General features: G+C 36.9%; 2 non-coding genes across 2 annotated transcripts; both read right to left on the reverse strand.

Moving 5' to 3' along the window:
* Positions 1 to 7,960: 7,960 nt before the first annotated feature.
* TRNAR-UCU (transfer RNA arginine (anticodon UCU)) lies at positions 7,961 to 8,033 on the reverse strand. Its single transcript has one exon. It is a non-coding gene; the product is annotated as a tRNA-Arg (tRNA).
* Positions 8,034 to 9,417: 1,384 nt separating this feature from the next.
* Positions 9,418 to 9,490, reverse strand: TRNAR-UCU (transfer RNA arginine (anticodon UCU)). Its single transcript has one exon. It is a non-coding gene; the product is annotated as a tRNA-Arg (tRNA).
* Positions 9,491 to 21,441: the final 11,951 nt, after the last annotated feature.

Raw genomic sequence — 21,441 nt, forward strand, 5'->3', positions numbered from 1 at the left:
CTTCGTTTTCGTATTAGTTTTTACTGCTACTAACTTCAGTAGAACAACTAAAATGAAATATTTTTTATTTGATTGTTTGTTGAAGTTCAGCGTCCCTTTTCAGTAACGAGTGAGACTATACAAGACATGGACCTACATTTTAAAGTGGAATCCGAACCACCGTAACGCGTTTAATGTTTTCCCACTCAGGACCCTGTGCTTCAAAGGAATACGCGCTAGCCATTGGACAAATGGGCATTGCTTGAAATCTTTTCTTGAGATTATGAAATTATATATTTAAAAGAAACGTTTGTAGCTTCCCAGTATCTCTCTCATTCTATGAGAATCAATATTGTAACCGGGATTTAGTAAGTATTTATCACTTTCAGTTGCATTAAACTCAGAGATGGAAACTACCATTATGGCACAGAATCCATATCAAAAACTGCTTCCGGCTATCGTTTTTTTCTTTACTATGAAACTGGAAATGGTAGTTTCTCACCATTTCCGGTTTGCATAGAGGGATAACGATCGAGATGACAATCTTCGAATTCTGGATTCATGTATTAAAAAAAAAAAAAAAACATATCTCCTTATCTCATCATTTTTGCTCTAGAGTGATCACTATTGAAATTAGAAGTGGCAGTAAATTTCTACCAGAGGATAAAACTTGAAGATAGTCTTTTTCCCAAGGTTCTGAATTTATGCTTCTCGCTAACTATTACCATGCTTGCTCTATGGTGATCAATACCAAAACCGGGAGTTGTGATCAGGGGCGGATCCAGGACGGACTTCTGGGGGAGTGGCGCTGGGTTGTAATACTGCTACTTAGAGCTACTTTTAAGAGCCCCCAACTTCTGCCATGGGTTTTATTTATATATAAAATAAGAAAGTGTCCTTCTGCGGGGGGGGGGGGCGGTGCAATCCCCCCGATCGCCTTCCCCCTGGATACGCCTATGATTGTGATACATTTCTCCTACTTCATGTTTTTGTAGAGAAACAAGTGAGTTTCGTTTCACAGTGTAAAACTGTGGTAGACTTCCAATCTATGCGAATTGAATACTCAAACTTCAGTAACAAGTAGCATAACTAAAACTCTTGGTTGGAATAGATTAATAAGATCAAAGATAGAATCTGTTCCTCGGATGCTGAATCCGTGTCAAAAAGCCATTATTAGCTATCACTTATCGTTTTTGTTCTATGGCGATAAAGATTGAAAGCAGGAATGGCTAATTTGAACCACTTCCGGCTTGAATAGAGGGTTAAGGGAGGAGATGAAATCTATTCTTAGGACGCTGAATTGATTTAAGAAAAATCTCTTCTCGATATCTTTCATAGTTTTTGCTCTAAAAATATAAGTATTGGAACCGAAAGTAGTAGTAAATTTCAAGCATTTAAGGTTACAAAAGAGTGATGCAGGTTATGACGATATATTCTCTTAAAACCCTGAATTGATTCCAGAAAATTGCTTGTCGCTATCTATTACAATTTTTGTTTTGTCGCAACAAGTGTTAAAACTGGAAATGATTAATTTGAACAATTTCGGTTCAAGTAAAGTGTTAACGAAGAAGGTGGAATCTATTCTTGGGACGCTGGATTGATTTTTAAAAGATACATCTCGATATCTCTCACCGATTTTGCTCTATGGAAATTATTATTACCTGTAAAATCAAAAATAGTAATAAACTTCAACCATTTCTGCCTTTGTGGAGTGTTGCAGATTGTAATTGTATTTCCTCTTGAGACCCTGAATCGATTGTAAGTGAATCACTTCTCGCTATCTATTACCAATTTTGTTCTGTGGTGATAAATGTTGAACCTTGTTATCGTTAATTTGAACCACTTCTGGTGGAAATAAAGGTCAAGAGGGAAGATACAACCAATTCTTGGAATACTTAGTCGATCACGAAAACCAGCATACGATTTCTCTTAGTTTTTGCTTTATAAAAATCAATACTGAAACCAATATCTAGTAAATTCAGCCACTTTCGGCTTCGATAGTATTGTGGGTTGTGATGATATATAGCTTATATACTCTTGAGACGCTGTATCGATTTGATTGAAAAAAAAATCACTTGTGGCTATCTATTACTATTTCTGGTCTATATCAATTAATGTTGAAACCGAAAACGGTTAATTTGAACAACTTCCGATCTGAATAGAGGATTAATGGAAAAGATAGACCTATTTTTTGGAAGTTGAATCGATTGCAAAAATCTACATCTCGATATCTCGTAATTCAGTATTGAAATAATAGTAAATAATAGTAGTAATAGTAAATAGGAAATAATAGTAAATATAAACAATTTCTGGTTTGGATTGAATGTTGTGGATAGTTATATGTTGTCTTAAGACGCTAAATTGTTTGCAATAAATCGCTTCTCGCTATCTATTACCTTTTTCGTTCTATAGTGATAAAAGTTGAAACGAAAAAAGGGTATTTGAACCACTTACGGCTTGAATGGAGGGTTAATGGAGGAGATCGAACCTATTTTAGGGGCTCTAAATCAACCGCAAGAAACGACTTCTGAATATCTGTTACTGTTTTTGCTCTGACACCTGTCGACAGACAGACAGACAAAGCCATTCTAAAGACTTCCGACACTTATGCATAGCTTAAGCTGCAAGTGTAATAAGGGCGAACATTGAATATATTCTTGGGACACTGAAAAACCGCGACGTTCTATATACAGTATTACCGCTTATGTTCTGTGATGATCAACAATGTAACAGAAAGCGACAGATCTCTACCACTTCTGGATTATATAAAAGTCAAATAGGTTAGATGAATCTATTCGTGTTGCAAAATTATGTATGCTTCTAGCTATTTCTTAACGCTCTTGCTCTGATGGCAGCCGACAGACGAACGGATGGATAGACAGACAGATGAACATAGCCGTTCTATAAGACTTCCTATACGTATGCATAGGATACTGTAGTTTAGAAGTAATGACAAATGAAATGAATTCAGTTTGTTTTACGAAAGTTATCCGTTTTCCGTTTCTTGGCAGTTTTCGTTTTTCGTTTTCGAAAAACTTTTCGTTTTCCGTTTCTCGGAAATTTTTTTTTGTTTTTCGTTTTCCGAAAAAATTTTCGTTTCCCAAAAACTTTTTCGTTTTCCGTTTTTTCGAAAAATTTTTTCGTTTTTCGTTTTTTTTGAAAAAAAATTTCGTTTTTCGTTTTTCGAAAAAAATTTCGTTTTCGTTTTTCGAAAAATTTTTCGTTTTTCGTTTTTTAGAAAATTTTTTCGTTCTTCACTTTTCGTTTTCGAAAAATTCATTTTTCGAAAAAGTATTTTTCGAAAAAATGTGGTCATCCCTATTGTAGACAACCGTCAATGCCCGCATCTGACGCAGTTGAACAGGAATTTTCTCCATGACTCCAAATGACGCGGAACTGTGAATAACGCTAATTCTTAGGTTCGTTACATAGTCATCCGGAGCTCTGTAATACGGATGACAAGGTTGTTACATTAGCTGTTATGAGAGCTTCGAGGCTAATTCTTTAATTTTTAATATTTTCAAGAAAGTTAATTTCTCCAAATTTTCTTTTTAAGGAAGTGTATAAATTTTATTTTTTGACAAATTTCAGTGCATATGAATTTGATATTTAGGAACATCATGCAAGTATATCTTACCGAAAATAAGGAGATTTAACATCTAGGCCCTATATGATTGCTCATTGGGTGTTTTCTTTAGAATAGAGAATAATTAATGTATTGAAACAAATGCGGCTTTCCATTGAGAACATTGAGAAATATGAAGTTTATTTGCTAGAAATCACGATGAGTACTGAGACATAGATATGATAACTGCAGGATAAACAAAAGACAACCTTAAGTTTTAATACAGATTTCAATATATTAGTCAATACGTCGCTTACACGACGTACTAACGTAAGTGCCAAAAGTGTAATTTTGTAGGAGAGGTATGTAAATAAAATTTAATACAACTGAACTGTTCTACACATACAGTAAAATAATAGCCCTGTAAATGATGTATGATGGCTCTTTCGAAGACTTGTAGCGTGCTCATTCAATATGACGTCATCACGCTAAAAAAAAATATATGTCTTACAGAAATATACGCGTTTGTCATACATGCAATCTAACACTTTGACACTTAGACCTTAATTACTTGTAACTTTATTAATACATGAAATTACATGAAATTACATTAATAACTTTATTAATACATTACATTCAATAAACAGCTCTTCTTGTTCTGGTTGCTAAGCAACCATAAACAAAAGCGAATCGTTATGGAAAAAGAAAATTACAAGTTTGAAATATAAATTCGCAAAATCAACAGTAATTAGTGTAATATTACAAATTATTTCTTCTTCTTTTTCTTCATTCTTAAGCCGGATATACATGAATAAAAAAATATATAAACAATCAAATAAATATAAATATCATGGTTGCAAGGTTCTAATAAAATTTTTGACATTAGTTCTCACGAATGACAGGTGTTGGTCCCGAGCACAGGTGCATTAAATCCTTTTCTCTCGACATATTTTTTGGGGCAGATACATTAAATTGTGACAGTATGTGTTTCAGTGCACCCAAAGTATTCCTTTTCAGCGATAGCTTCTCATAATGTTGACTGAGGTGACTTGTTTTTGTAAAAATCCCTGTCAATTCCTTTTTGGTCGCCATTACCTACCGGACAACCATCCAATCCACTTTATTGCGAGAATCAAATTTTCTCACAGATTTAATACATACACTTTTCGAAATACTCTTATAGTCTTTAAAATCTTCAACTTTCATTGAGGTATGGGGACCCATGACAAGCCAATCTTAGTAAATGTTCCAATTGGCATGGGATAAAGACGCCTCCTGCATGTGCCAAGGCTGTCGAAATTGTGCTGGGAGCAGAATCTCCCTCATTCTGTTCATGATTTGCTTTAAAAACACAAACTAATGTTTTTTTCAAACTTATATCATTTGCTAATGTGCACAGCAGCACGGTGGCTACAATCATATTTTACTTTGGCCACTGCAACCATCAGCAAAAACTTCGATATCCTTCTGCTTTGAGTATCAAGTTGTTGAAGATTTGCACCTACACATATAGCAATTTCGGAAGATCCTCTTTTGCTGACACCTTCATGCCATAAGAAGCAATGGTAGTCTTTGTTTCCAATATTGTATATTGTGAAATTTTATATTGATAGATGGCGGTGGTAGAAAACTGCACTCCCTTTTAATAAAGGGAGTTGGATTACTTGTTGAAGATCAAACACTGTTGATGCAATCTTGTCTGAATATTGTTTAGCTAAGTCTTGGTCTGTTATTTTTTTTCTCTTACGTTACTTTTCTTGGTTATATGTTTGTTGTATGAGAAATTCATTGATTTCGAAACCTTATAGTACGGCTGATAGCTGGCCTTTGATTATTTATCTGATTCTTGGCACTATAATTCATACGTATTTCCTATAGTGAGGTCTGGGTAAAGATATTCACTCGAAGAAAATTTACGACAGTAATGTGACGTCATTTGTAGGAATCTGTTGATGTAAACGACTTCAGAATCAATCAATATTTTCTTTCACTTCTAAGTATTCATGCCAACTACCTCTTTTATCCAGAAAATCGTAAGGAGTAATTTTGGCTAAGACGGTACGCATTACTGTTTCCGAAATGCTCAAAGTATTTAAGAATATTAATTTACAGACGAAAGTAACATTGTTGTCGTGAGGGAAGGCTATAAGTGTAACTGATATTGATTTTTTGCTCTTTGTTCTTCTTCTAACTGAGCCCTTTTTCACATGCCAGACAATTAATTATCATTCCATAGAAACCTGAAAGTATATTTTGCCTCTCTTCATCTGTTATTAGTCTACACTGCTTTCTACACGTAGAACCACTAGTGGCTTCATTGAATGAGAAAGGATGAACTTTCTTGTATTCCGACTGAAGTATGATTTACCTTCATTCCATAGCTTGCGATTTGCCCTCTTTTTGTTCTCTTGACATCTCCATTGGTATTTCTCTCCTTTCTCCATCCGGTACAACTGTGATTGAACTGTAGATGCACTTGGAACCACCAATTCAAGACAATTAACATCCTATACAAGCTTCTTACATGGAGAAGGCCTGATTTCAAATTCCTCTTCAGAAGAAGCGGATGAGTGGTTTCTGCAGTTGTCAATGTTGGCAATATGCTTGAAACACAATAAACATTTATATAGAATATTCACGTATTCACACTCCAGTTTGCATGGTGGATTAAGATCAGAATTACCACTATCAGGTAATTGAACACTTTCCCCTTCATCTTCATAATAACCATCACGTTCATTCTTATTTTCATTTTCACACTAACTGTCACTTTCGTGCTTATCTTCGGAGTTCTTATCTTCTTTCAGTAGGTTCGTTGGTGCTGTTTTCTTTAAAACACTGAGAGGGACATCTATAGATTCTGACTCGGATTGTTCTAATGTAGGATCCTGTGCTGAATATTCACTTTCAATCACAGTTTCATAGTAATCGTTTCTTTTAATCACAGTTTCTTTTTTTTCAGGCAGCCAATACACTTTAACTCCTTTGCATAATACATCATTATCAACAGTTTGAATATCTTTGAATGACACTGCATTCAAAGAGACAACTTTCCATTTCACTAATACATCCATGGATGTTGTCCAGTAACCAGCAGAGAAAAACAGCGCATTATTAACTCTCGACTGTCTCTGCTCGACTGTGTTAATGCTCTTGTCCGACTGAAGGTGTTCCCGGATTATTATTCTTTTTGTCTGTAATAGTGAAATTATAATTGCTGATTGTTCTGAACATTACAAAGTCAGCATTACAAAGATTTTAGTAGGAACAGTGGTGGATCTAGAAGGTAAAGCTGGAGGTAGCCAGAACTATGATAGGTATATCATGAATTTACAAATTTTATAAAATATCTAAATAATAGCTTAAATTATTTTTGTTCCTCAAAAAAACCATAGGGCGATCTAGGTCCTCCAGCCCCGGACTAGATCCGCCACTGAGTAGCAACTATCAAATAATGCCGCATAAAAAGCGGCAGTGTCACTGAATAAAACTCAGTCTCAGTAGCCTTTATTGCATAGTGCCAGGAAACGTAACGACCAATTATATTACACATTTTACATGACGGAAAGATGTAAGCGACACCAATATGGCTTACATCTTAGCCTATGGTCACAGTGGATCCGACTTTCATCGACTTTTTAGTCTGACATACTCTGACGACATCAGTGAAATAAACAAATGCATTGAGAGAAGTGTACGTAGTGAGACACCGACATGGTCTGGCGACTACGGCCGATTTCTACCGACCACCGTTCGGAAACAAATTATTTTGTATTTGTCGTCAGACTACGCCAGACTAGCGGGTGATTTACAACTCATCGCAAGTATTGAAACTCCCATTTACACGTTACAGCAAGCCGTTCTTCTGCTGATATACATTTTCGAAAATTACTTTGCTTCTCCATGCGTCCTCGGATCTCTGTAAGATTTGCCAAAATATATTCTGTTTCATTCTGAAGTACTGAAAAAACTTCTGTGGCTGCTTCACCTACTTTGGAAATACCGTGTGACGCCATATTTCTCTCTTTCTTCAAAAATCGTATTTACATATTCGCTCCTATCTTCCTCTAAAAGTAATATTTTTAACACAGGATTTTCTAATATCAGCAATTCCTCGTCCATACTGTATCCCACAAGAAGACAGACTGACGACGGATCGGTTACAGTGTGACAAAGCAGTCGGCAGACGCGGTCTGCCGTAATCGCCAGAGGGAAAAATCGGATGCACTGTGACCGTAGGCTTTAGAAAAAAAAAAAAAAAAAACTATTTGAGATAGAATTACGCCACTCTTCAAATAATAGACTAAGGTTTGAAGAGTCCTCAGTTTAAATATCACATTTAAAATAAATTGCGCTTACGAATATATTATAGCTGGGGCAATGATTTCTCTTTTTAAGCATTAAAAAACTGAATACCATCCCTTGCGGGATTCGAACCCGCGACCTTTGGATTAGAAGTCCAACGCGCTATCCTCTGCGCCAAAGGGACACGGCGTACAAGCTGCTTAAGCTTTGATTTTATTGAAATAAAAAAAGAGAGGAAAATGAGTTTTTTTCTTTTAGTTTGAAGCAGCTAAAAATCTTTATCTGTGTTACTGCTCTCACAAGCCACCTCAGATTAAAAGTACAATATTTTTTAAAAAATTCTACATTTCCTTCTCTCTTAGTCACATCCTTCTGTAGTAACAGGTCAGTGTAAAAATGATATGATATTTTTAAATTACGTCCCACGATTATGCCAGCTAGGCTAAAGGAGACGGTGATGATGAGAAATGAATGAAATGGTGGAGTGAAGAAAGTGGGAGGAAACTTGAGAACCCCGAGAAAATCCACGCACACCGCACCCCTCTAACTTCTACCGGCTCCTCTACATTTTTGGGCTGGCTACGGGCCTGGTACTAGCCCCATTGAAGGAAGTGAGCCCGAGCCTAGTGCAAAATGGTCGTGTATGTTCTACGTCATATAAGCGACGAATATATCTGGGGCATAGAGACCTGAACGGGCCGATTTTTTCGGCCCGAGCCCAATCCAGCCCGAACGTACCTAGGCCCGGCTCAGCCCGGGCCAGAAAAGTATTGGAGATTTTCGGCCTGAGCCCGGCCTGAGCCCGGCCCGGCCCGATAAGTTTTCCAAATTCTTGGCCCAAGCCCGGCCCGGGCCCGATAAATTTTAAAAGATTTTGGCTCGACCCCGATAAATTTTAAAAGATTTTGGCCCGACCTCGGCCCGATAATTTTTTTTAAAAATTAGCTCGAGCCCGAATCTTTCTCAAAATTTAGTACTAAATTTGACCTAACCCTCAGAAACATTTTCTAATCTCTGGTTCACAACCTGACGCTTGCCTCCCGAATGGTACCATTGCCTCCTAGAACTTCCCCTGTCATCGAGAGAACAAAAACTCCATTCCATGTAACAAAAATCTAACTTAATTGATTTTTAGCGTAAAGTGAAGATGGAAATATTGTTTAGCGACAGGCAAAACATTCCCACCCCTTCTTTTTATATTTTGAGTTCAGTGAAGATCAAGGTCAGAGCTCAATTTACCGCATAATGCCTGCAATCCTCTATAGTGAAAGTGGAGCCGCTAAGCAACACAAACTAAATAGCTATTGCATTTTTTGTAACATTTTTCACGGACACACTTCTTCAACGTTTGGCTTTATTCCAATTATCGTTTAATGAAAGTCAATAATTATTAAAGAATTGCAATTGATCGGCCCCAGCCCGGCCCGACCTGAAGAGAAATCAGTGTCGGCCAGTCCAAGCCCGGCCCGGCCCAAAGAAATAACAGAGTCGGCCCGCCCAAGCCCGGCCCGTGCAGGTCTCTACTGGGGCAACGGTTTCTCCTTTTAAGCATTAAAAAACTAAACAAACATCCCTTGCGGGATTCGAACCCACGACCTTTGGATTAGAGGTCCAACGCGCTATCCTCTGCGCCAAAGGGACACAATGTATACAGTGTTTAAGCTTTGATTTTATTGCAATAGAAAACATAGGAATATAAATATATAGTGTTTGCAATTTTATACCCGTAATGCCTACTGCCTGTTTTCCGTGATCAAATGCGTGAAATAGCATAACTGTATGTTATCACCAAAAAACTGGAACATCTACTCGCACCGTAAGTGAGAGTAATGAAGTTTCACATAATAAAACAAAGTTTGTTGTTATTAAACAACATACGATTCAAACAAAATGTGCTAGTTTGTTCATAACCTACAAAATTGTAAGTTAACTTGAGGAATGTACCCTGCATCCCAAGTTTTTATCAAATTTATCAGGAAAGGAATAAAACTATCTCTTGTAGAAATCGAGTAATACAAGTTATAATGTAGGTGTAATTAGTAGAGTAAATAAGTGTAATTAATATTGTAAATAAGTGTAATTAGCAGAATCTAATTAATATAAGTTGATTAGGCGTAGTTGAATGATAGCGTGCATGTCTGTAGTGCGTGTTATGTTGGGATCGATTCCGGCAGGGGTCGCCGTCCCCCAACCTCGAAAATAATATGTACGGCTTCCCCCCAGTTCCTAAAAAAAAAAAAAAAAAAAAAGACAATGGGCAAATATTGGCAGGGGGAACGGCGAGGCGTCATGTCACTCCCTACCGTCCCCCCACCTTTTCAGATCCACTTTTATTAGTGGATTCCAGTACTTCCTCAAAAATATTCAGGATGTATCCTGTATCATGAGCTAACAGGGAAGCAACTTGAATTTAGAGAAAACAAACTCCCAGTTTAGAAAGCCGTAAAAAAAATACCAATGGAAGGCGTTGCGTGCTGACCATACTACTACAATCTTTTGAGAGCTGTGAACAAGGGCGCCGATTTCTCCGTAAATTTGAAGGGGGTGGGACATTCAGATGCAGAAACCATATATGAGGATTTTAAAACAAATTGCATTCAAATTATGCCAGATATTGTACATTTACAAATACAGTACTGCCGTGTCGTGACAAAACGCTGTAACTTTGGCGAAGAAGTTTTGCGAAAATGAGCCTTAAAGTTTTCATCCGAAGATGTGATCTGTATCGTGTAGAACCAGTGTAACTAGGCAATAATGGTCAACCAATCAATTTTCACCAAATATAATCACACAACATGCATTTACGTAACATTACATGTAACCACGTGTTTCCAAAGTCAAGATACACTGGTTCTACACGATACAGATCACATTTTCGGATGAAAACTTTAAGGCTCATTTTCGCAAAACTTCTTCGCCAAAGTTACAGCGTTTTGTCACGACACGGCAGAGTAAGGGGGCCCACATGAGCTTTGAAGATGCCCGTAGCCCCTCGCCCCCCGGGATCAGCGCCCTTGGCTGTGAAACCAGGCAGTTTACTTAAAAATGCAATTGAAGCGCTTAAAGGATAAGGGTGTTATGTTACAGATTCCGTAACGTTAAAGTCTGGCGGTTCATGCAGGTGTTATATGTTAGTCATGTTACGTAACTCATCATTTAATGAGTCCTCGTCCCAGTAAAGAGATTTGGAAACGATGAAGGGTGTATGTTAATAGACCTAGTTGTGAAAGTCAATTTTCCCGAAATGTACAGTTTGTTACATACCACCTTTATCCTCTAAGCGCTTCAATTGATTCGTCAAATTTGTTAGAACTAATGCTTTCACAGCCACATAAATCTTTAAGCTTCGCCTCATTCGTTACCTGTTAAAATTCATTTTATAGCCAAAGTTGAACATTCCTAATATTAGGTAGAGTTACACTTGCACATACACACAGTACAGACGGACTGTGGCATTATCACTATTGAAATGAAATGAAATCTTTGAGTTTTACGTCCCACGGTTATGCTGGCTATGCTAAAGGAGACAGTGACGATGAGTAATGAATGAAATGGTGGAATGAAGAAAGTGGGAGAAACGGGAGAACTCCGAGGAAAGCTACGCACACGATGTGCGTCGAGCAGAAAGTTCACTTGACGCCAGCTGGGACCCTATGCACCAGAGGTGAACGCTCTACCACTGAGCCACGGCGGGCCCCGAATTATCACTATTATCCCTTGAGGAATTTCATAATCTCTCTCGAAAACTAGTATCAAATTCTGCTGTAATTTAAATGTAACACTAAGGAAGCTCTTTCAAATAGTAAAAAAAAAAAAAAAAAAAAAAAAAAAAAATCATCAAAATCGGTACGCATATGTCACAGTTATGCATGGATTTGTCCACAATCTATGTTTGTACATGCGAGTAAGTTCGATATTTCTTTTAGTTCGGTTTAGGTGAAATACTACTTATATCTTCTTGGTTAATTGACGTAAGATGAGGCACTCAAAGTTTGTATAACGAAGTTATTTTTATTTTATTTTTTTTAATGACAAAAGAAAGAACTATTGTATAAGCCAGTGGTTCTCAACCCAATTCCTATCACGACCCCCATTTTATCATATCCTCTTGCCAGCGACCTCCTTATAATTTCTGGTTTGTAATAAGCTTGTGTGGGACTTTTAATATAACTATTGCGGAGATCTCATGATATCTATCTATTTCTATAATATTAGCATTTATTTCTTTTATATAGTGGATGCAGTAACTTCCTTAAAGCGAATGGATTAAAATCATTTTTTTTTCAGTTCAATCATCTTCCGCTTATCCTCGCGATCCCCATCAAACCCTCTCGCGACCTCCAGGTTGAGAAACCCTGATATAAGCTATAATTATGTTTTTTTCATTAACTTATTTTTCTTTTTTCATATTCTCTAAGCATCTTTAAAGCGAGTTTTGAATTTTTCATTTTTTTAAAAATAAAAATATACTTTATACTTTTTTGACAAGAAAAAAATTGTCATAATTTAAGTTGCATTCACAAACGGTTATGATGCATATTGAAGCTCAATCTTGCGTGTAATGTATCAACTCAGCATGATACAGTTCCAATCTGCCATTAACTTTATTATATAACGAAAAGAAAAGAAAGAACTCCTATCACTTTTTCTTTTTTTCATGCTCGCAATTTGCACCACAATGGACAACATTTGAATCACTAATTCGCTTGTTTATCCGATGCTGTTACGTCGTTTTATGTGCAAGCATAAACCGCTTTTCATCAAAAAATCAATAAAAAGCTCTTCGCACATACAAAAGAGGGTCATGGGAAAATAAAAGTTAACCAGTGAATGGGCTTCGCAATCAAGAACCCATTTAGCATGTGTCTGTCTCCTAAAGGGATTTATTCAAACAGTGGTGCCAGGTTTTTACAAGGGTTATTGCCAATTATTTACTGGTTTCTGTCCGTTCATCATCTTGTTTGAGTCATCGTAATGGCTACGCTCTCTTGACTTTCTTCTTCTTTTTTTTATATATTTTTATTCGAAGATGTGTGTTTGTCACATCTCGATGTGAGTGTTCGTGCTCTAGTGTTCCTGCGAAGTCCATCTTCCCACCTCCCATTACGTCAAGTGCTGCCAAATCGAAATCATTTAGCTCGTAATGAGTATCTGACGAAGAAAAAATTCTACCACTTGATCATGTACGCCGACAGTGTTGTCAGAATCTTTCGTTTATGTTCCTTTTTTGTTTTTTTTAAAAAAATCCCACTAAATTCAATAGATTTTTGATTGTAGAGAGTTCAAATAATAGTAGTAGTAGTAAACTTAACTGGTGTCTTAGCCAGGGATCTCGTCAGAATTTGGAAACTCTCTTGAAATACTTTGTGAAATATAACTCTTTACTTCAGGATACGTTACACTTTCGTATGATGAATTTTGAAATTCAGTTCAAGGAAATAATTGCTGCCTAGTCAACTAGTGTGGATTTTGTGTAGGTAGTTCCATGTTCAATTATCAATAAGACACAAAATGTTCCACAGTAATGGGACTACAGTAGTGAGTCAATTATGGAGATACATAAATAACTTGTGAATGTATTCAACTACCAAAATCATAGCTGCTATATCATTTGTTTGAAAAATAAATTTCGTCTTGAGAAAACTTACCGTTATAATTATTTGTACAATACATAGAAACCAACATGTTTCTAATGAATTACACACACACACACACACACACACACACACATATATATATATATATATATATATATATATATATATATATATATATATATATATATATATATATATGTGTGTGTGTGTGTGTGTGTGTGTGTGTGTGTGTGTGTGTGTGTGTGTGTGTGTGTATGTGTGTGTGTGTACATATATACTAGAGCCATTCGGAGAGTAACTTCCGATTGGTTAGAAAAGAAACACCAAAGTAAATAAGAAAAATTTATTATATACATTTGAAAACTACTGCTTTGTTCTATTTCCAACATAGTTTTCATAAACATTCAAACACTTATCATATCCCTGCACTAGCTTAGAAATTCCATCAGCGTAAGAATCTCTCGCCTGTGCCTTGAGCCAGCCTGTGACCACATCTTTCAGCTCCTCATCGTCGAATTTTTATGGCTCCACATCATTGACTGTTCTTTAGCTCGGAAAGTTCCGAAATCGTGAAACGTGGATTTTCAGGAACTTTTCCATTGAACAAGTTCATCAGTGACCACTGATGGCCTGACACTGCTTTCTTAGTCATGAATGTTTGTTCGTCCACTTTTAAATGAACGAACCCATTCACGAACAACTCCTTCACTTATCACACTTGGTCCATACACGGCACAAAGTTCCCGATGCATAAGTGTTGCCAAATATTATTTTGCCGTAAGAAAACTATAACAGCTCGCACTTCACACTTGGCGGGATTTTCTATTGCAGCACACATTTTGAGAGCTACAAAAGTGGAACTAAAGTTTATTCAAGGAACGTTCAGTACCTCATGTAAACAAATACACGTGGTGATTGTTTGATTTTATTGGTTAGAGAGCCTTAAAACACCCATGCGGCGGAAGAAAATAGTCCTTGCTTATAAGGCTCATTACCAAAATTCCTTAGAAATAAATAAACACTTTATCTAAGAACTAAATTGAATTAATGCAATAAAAGAGAATACGCATGCATTGAAAATAGTTTTGACCCAACTTTAGCGCGAATCACAGTTAACAATATGATCACATGCGGGGAATAAGTAAAACATCGGCAGGGTACAAGCACGTGCTTCTCGAAAGAAGCGCTGACCGATAGCCAATCATCCGATGACTGGCGGAGTAATACAATACTGCAATGTTTACATCAGGATCAGAAGGTTCGTTGAATGAACTTTAGTGATCAGGCAACGTTCACTCTAACACGGCTGGATGCAGTCTGATCTACCGCACACGTTTGTGTAAAGATGGTAGCGCTGCCCCCATTACTTCAAGCACAGTGGCCAGTCGGAGGTTACTTTCCGAACGGGCCTCAGAAAGAGAGAGAGAGAGACCATGGCCATATAGTTAGCGTATTAGCGTATACGTCTTCGGCACGGGAGAGCCAGTGGGGGCTGATGTGGTTCGAATCCCATATTAAATTCAGCTCCATGTAGTGATGTGAGGTGGAAAATTTTCCATTTCGAAAAATTTTCCGCTATATTTTTCCGGAAAATTTTCCGTTCTAAAAAAAAATATCAGTAATCAAGTAACAATTCCTCAGCAATCATAAAATTGGTTGAATTCATGTATAGAAATGTTAAAAATTGAAAGATCGTTTAAAGAGTCTGAAAATGTTCATGGCTCAGACAATTTTCAGTACTATGTAGGAACAAGTGAAACAATTTTTCATGAATCGAAATATTTTCTGTCTTATATGGACAAATGAAACGATCAATCTCGATCAAATTTTCAACATAGATGAGGATCGCACCTAGTTTTTTTTTTTTTTTAATCATTTCACCTTGACAGAGCAACGACGGGAGGAGGAGGAGGGGGAGATATACTGAAATCAATATACAGGGTGTTAATGAACCATACCGACAAACTGTAAGAGGTGATTCCTCACATCAAAATAAGAGAAAAAGTTTATATGGACCTATGGCGAAAAGTATATAGTTTCAGAGCTAGGGCTGTTCAAAATCGCGAAAAAAACTAAATTTCAATAGGCCCTATTTCAAATTCCAGAAATTGTGGGTGGTGGTTCTTATCAGCGTAAAGGAAGCCATGCATACACAATCCAAAAGTGTATATTTCATCAATTGTCAATAGGTGTAGAGGGTATTCCCTATAATTCTCAGATATGTTTTCAATAAAGTTTTCAGATATACCCTTATTTCAAGAAGGATCCAAAGTAGGTAGGAGGTAAACCTTAACAACAATTGGCATCCAATGCTTCGGATGGAAGGTGGAAATGTTAAGAACAGGCAGCTCCATATTTCTTGTGTTCGGAATAACGTGTGATATGTATTTCGTCACGGTATATTTCACGTTTTCTTCACATATAAGCGTGAAAGAAAACATCGCACCATGCATTTTCCCAAGGACGAGAGACCGTGCTGCTGCTGATCCTTAGGACTTCCGACATCGCGCCAAAGAATTCCGTGTTCACTGCTATCAAGGCTTATCGTTTACCTGCTTTGGACCAATCATAAAGTCAGATCATATCTCAAAATTTGGTTGATGGCATGTCTGGGAATTTCACCCTGCAGGGAATAATCTGTACACCCATTGAACATTAATGAAATATGCATTTTTGGATTGCGTATGCGTGACTTCTATTACTCTGATTAGGACCACCATCCACAGTCTCTCGAATTTGAAATAGAACCTCTTGAACTTTGGCTTTTTCGCTATTTTGGATATCCCTAACTCTGGAACTGTGCACTTTCCTCATAGGTCCATTGAACTTTTTTCTCTTATTTTGATGTGAGGAATCACATCTTACAGTTTGTTGGTATAGTTCATTAACACCCTATATATAAAAAATAAAAGTAATTATGTTCGTGAGTTAATAACTCTTGAACCACCAGTTCGATCTCAATCAAATTTTCAATATAAATAAGGTTCGAACCTGGGAAGTTTTTTATCATTTTACTTTGACGGTAGAACTTAGGGAGGGGAAAACAGGAGGAAATATATGAAAATGAATAAAACTTATAACTCTTGAACTACCCTACCAATCTCGATCAAACTTTCAACATTGGTATGGTTCGGGCGTGAGATGTTTTCCTCTTTTCACTTTTACGGTGCAACTTAGGGATGAGGAGAGGGAAGATATATGTAAAAATAAATAAATAAATAAATAAATATAAGTGACTGTCTTTGTGACTTTATCACACATAAACCACGAAACCGATCTTAACCAAATTTTCAACATAGATGAGGTTCAGATCGGGATGATTTCTATCGTATCACTTTCATGGTAGAACTTAGGGGAGGGGAGGGGAGAAGAGGGGAGAGATCTATAAAAAAATAAATAAAACTTAATAACTCTTGAACCACCTGACAAATCTCGACCAAATTTTCAACACGGATGAGGTTCGGCCTGGAAAGTATGTATATATATATATATATATATATATATATATATATATATATATATATATATATATATATATATATATATATATTAGATCCTAGCGGAGTGGGAGAAGAAGGGGAGATTTATATATAAAAATAAATAAAACAACTCTTGAACCACCCAACCGATCTCGATCAAATTTTCACCATAGGACATTTTGGCCTGGGATATTTTTTATCATTTAACTTTCACACGATGCAACGTAGGGGAGGGGGAGGGGAGATATATATGTAAAAAATAGAAATGGAAGTGACTGTCTTTGTGACTTAATCACTCTTGAAACACCCGACCGATCTCGATAAAAAAATTTCAATATAGATGATGTTCGGGTCTAGCATGGTACTTATATATTCACCTTGAAGATAGAACTTAAGGGAGGGGGAGGGAGGAGTTAAAAATAAATAAAACTTAATAACTCTTGAACCAAACGATCAATCTTGATCAAATTTTTAGCATAGATGAGGTTCGGGGCTGAGATGTTTTTCTATCATTTCACTTTGACTGTAAAACTTAGGGGAGGGGGAGATATGTAAAAATAAATAAAACTTAATAGCTCTTGAACCACCGGACCGATTTCGATCAAATTTACTACCTAGATGAAGTTTGAATCTGAGATGGGTTTTGTCATATCACCTTGACGGTGTAGCTTAAAGGTGGGGTAGGGTAGAACATTTAAAATTTATCGAAAATGACCGATATTAATGTCGAATTCATAGTTTTCGGGGTCGCTGAGATGAACAAAGATATTTTCAATACCGTGCCCCACAACATGGAGAGGGAAGGGGATATATAAAAATCATCGAAAATGACCGATATCAAAGAGCGCTTTAGTAATAGTAAAACGTGACTTACTAACGGAACATACAGTATTAATTATTATATTTTCTTAATTTAACCCAGCGAAGCGGGTAATTGATACTAGCAATTAATATATGATATGATGTATATGCCTGCTTGATTGATTGATTGATCGATTTGACGCTTTTCCCAGCAACGAAGACATATATATCGAGATCTACAGTTTAAAGTGGGGTCTGAAGCGCTGTAGAGCATTCGGTGATTTCCCACATTAAATGGGCTGAAGCTAGAAGCCAGAGACGGAGTGGGTCAGTGGGTCGGTGGGTCAAGTGGGTCAAGTTTTCTGAGTGGGTCAGTGGGTCGTGGGTCAACAGGATGTGACCCACTGCGACCCACCACCCACCATGACCCACTGCGACACACCACCCACCGTGACCCACTGCGACCCACCGACTCAGTATGATCTACCGACTCACTCTGCTCATTGCATTGTAGATAGTATCTTCTGAAGACTGGTAAATTTGTCTTCGTTTTACTTTCAAGATCTTCATTTCCCTTCCTTTTCCATTTGTTTCTGTCTACTTACATGAGGTGAGTATATCAAACTAAGTGAAAAATGACCTTCAGGCACTTTTGGATATTGATATTTTTAATTGTAATAAAAGCAATAGGACTTATACTACTACTTGGCTTTCGAGACCTGTGAGTTTTTAGAGCAGCTAACTACTAGAAATAATACATTTTTAAATCACTGTAATATAGAAATTATTATATAAAAATGAATGTAACTATGTGTGCCTGATCATCACGGTCAAATTGCAAAGTCAAATGAAATGACTTTTGATATATAGTTAGGCCTTAATCCAAACTGGGATGTTATATTGCTTTCATTATAATGCATAATATCCTAAGGAGGTAGTGATAATCCGAATTTTTTAGAATTTTTAAGAAAAAAAATGAGTATCTCGCAAACTGTTAAACTTATGGAGCTGAAATTCAGTGTATTAACTCTTTATTGAAAATAAACAGAATTTGTCCTTTTTGTCCTAGCATTTTTTAAAATTCTCCTATATGTCGGGGGGGGGGGACTTTCTATATATGGAAAATTGGTAGTGAGTTGTTTTGTAAAAATGATCGAAAACGATCGATGTTATTTAAGAAAAAAAAATCAAACAAAAAATACAGTGCTTGGCTTCGTATATCCATTGCTTTCTACTATAATAATTGCTAAAGCTTATGTTTATTATATGGAGCGTTTACACCACAGAGCAATCAACCCATAAAGTTGTGAGAAAAATAGGCATAAAATTTGAACTGTAAGCTTAATTGCACAGAAATTTTAAGTTTGGATTGTACGCATAATTATATGGAAAATTTTACTCTTTTTACCCCTTTACTTTGGTCTACTTACCTTGATTTGGAACTTTCAAATTTCATCCTTGTTTCCACTGAAAAGTATCAATAATTCAACTTTATGATATTAATAATTTAATTGAAATTCATCGTAATTTGGCACATGGCAAACAACAGTGTGGTAATTGAAGAGGAAGAAGAAGGGAAATTCCCATTCACCTATGAACACTTTCCAGGAAACTCGTTCCCTTTCGCTTTCTAGACGGGGTAGGGAACTTGGGAATGGTATCAAACCTTCATGTGTAATTACAAAAAATAAATTTATAAACAAATAAGAAATCATCAGTTTATCAGGCTTTAATTGATAATTTATTCACAAGATTCCCTATCGAAGATGAAGTGGTAGATGAAGTTTCTGTTCTCCATGAATCGACATTGCCAACTGATATGGTCGATATGGAAAAGATGTTGTATGGTGATAGAGAGAGATACTTCTTGCTGAGTATTTCAAAACTGACCAAGAAAAATCGTTATCAGACTTAAATCTAACAAGCAGATTGTCGATGAGGAGTTGCAAAAAATCGGGTAGAAGTATTATCAATTTCCATGACAAGAGTGCGAACGGGGATTTCCCCTTATGAATTTACAGATGACTGATATTAGAAATAGACTAAGTGCTCAAACATTGTCTAACTTGTTGTTCATCAATGTTAATGGCCCACCGCTAGACAAGCTCGAAATAGACGAGCTAGTTATTTCTTGTCTGAAGGATGGACATACCGCTGCGGATGGTTTACCACGAAAAAATTAACAACAGAAAATAAAACCAATTTCAGATTTGTTTTAAGGTGGAAAATAACGAATTATGGAAAATGTATACTTGTATTACTAATGGCTTATTTGTGTTATTCGATTTTGTACCTAATTTTTAGTAAGTCTCTTCTTTGCTTTAGGGAAACTACTTTGAATAAATATTCATAATAATTGCAATTTGTAACTTAAATTTAACGTGGTGTTTTAGTGATTACACAAATTACAATTATGAGCATACTTTATGGAGATGCTCTCACATAGGGTACACTATGAAAAACTTATCTTTCAAGTCTTTTGTGAGAAAAATACTGTGAATTGAGAAACCATAACCTTTTCCATATTGTACAGGGGTATTTTCCTGCGAATAGAAGTTTCTTTTGGAATGCGTTCAGAAATTAACACTTGCAAGAATACTCTTTTAGTACAAGTATATTTTAGGCACACACTAATTTCCCTTCCCCCCACCTCGAACTGTTTCAACTTCCTCACTGACAAACCCTTTATCATTTTATATCGTAAAGGTCAGGTCCACCGTTATTGTAACAGAGTAGTGCTTGATCAATTGACTAGAAATTCAAACTCCGATTAGTGACAATATCGGTCTTGTTTTATTACAAGTGTAAACTCTTTAGTCAGTACAGAAGAGGCCGTGGATCGTGTTCAGAGTTGATGACGATGGATTTTGGTGAGTCAGAGTAGGTCACAGTGGATGAGAGTGGTTCATGGTGGGTGGTGGGTCACGGTGGGTGGTGGGTCAGAGTGGGTCACGGTGGGGGGTGGGTCAGAGTGGGTCATGGTGAGTGGTAGGTCAGAGTGGGTCACGGTGGGTGGTGGGTCAGAGTGGGTCACGGTGGGTGGTGGGTCAGAGTGGGTCATGGTGGGTGGTAGGTCAGAGTGGGTCACGGTGGGTGGTGGGTCACAGTGGGTCATGGCGGGTGGTGGGTCAGAGTGGGTAACGGTGGGTGTTGGGTTAGTGGGTCGTGGGTCAAGTTTTCATTGACCCATGCCAACTCTGCTAGAAGCATGGTCCTTAATCAGCAGCTAGGAGAGTCCTGTTGGAAGTTTGATAGCAACAAGGCTTGTTTGTTTTACCAAGTTCTACTATCTTTAGTGTTTTTTAAAAAAGTTGGTCACATGTTCTGAATTATGGTCATTATTGCGCAATGGCCGCCATCTTGAATAGTTCTTTCGTGTTTCCTAAATTTTTCTGTAATCGTTTTAAATACATCTAACTCAAGCTGTAATTGTCGCAAAGTTATCAATTATACTTCGTTTGATTTGTAATAGTATAGGCTCTTAGCTGATGTTATTCACTTGTCAGTAGTACACACAAAAGGGAAATAAAGGAGGGAAATTTTCCTCAAAATTTTCCCTTTTCCGAATTTTTGCCGTTGTTAGATGGCAACACTGAATTCTATGCAAGAAAGAAAACTCATGGACATTTTTTGTTATGTGGTCAGGGCCGGCGAGAGCGGTCGCGGGCCCCGGGGCTGAGCAATACCGGGCCCCTTACATGTTTCCTTATGACTT

The sequence above is a fragment of the Thermobia domestica genome, chromosome 7 (assembly GCF_964235325.1).
Source record: "Thermobia domestica chromosome 7, izTheDome1.hap1.1, whole genome shotgun sequence".
Classification (NCBI taxonomy): domain Eukaryota; kingdom Metazoa; phylum Arthropoda; class Insecta; order Zygentoma; family Lepismatidae; genus Thermobia; species Thermobia domestica.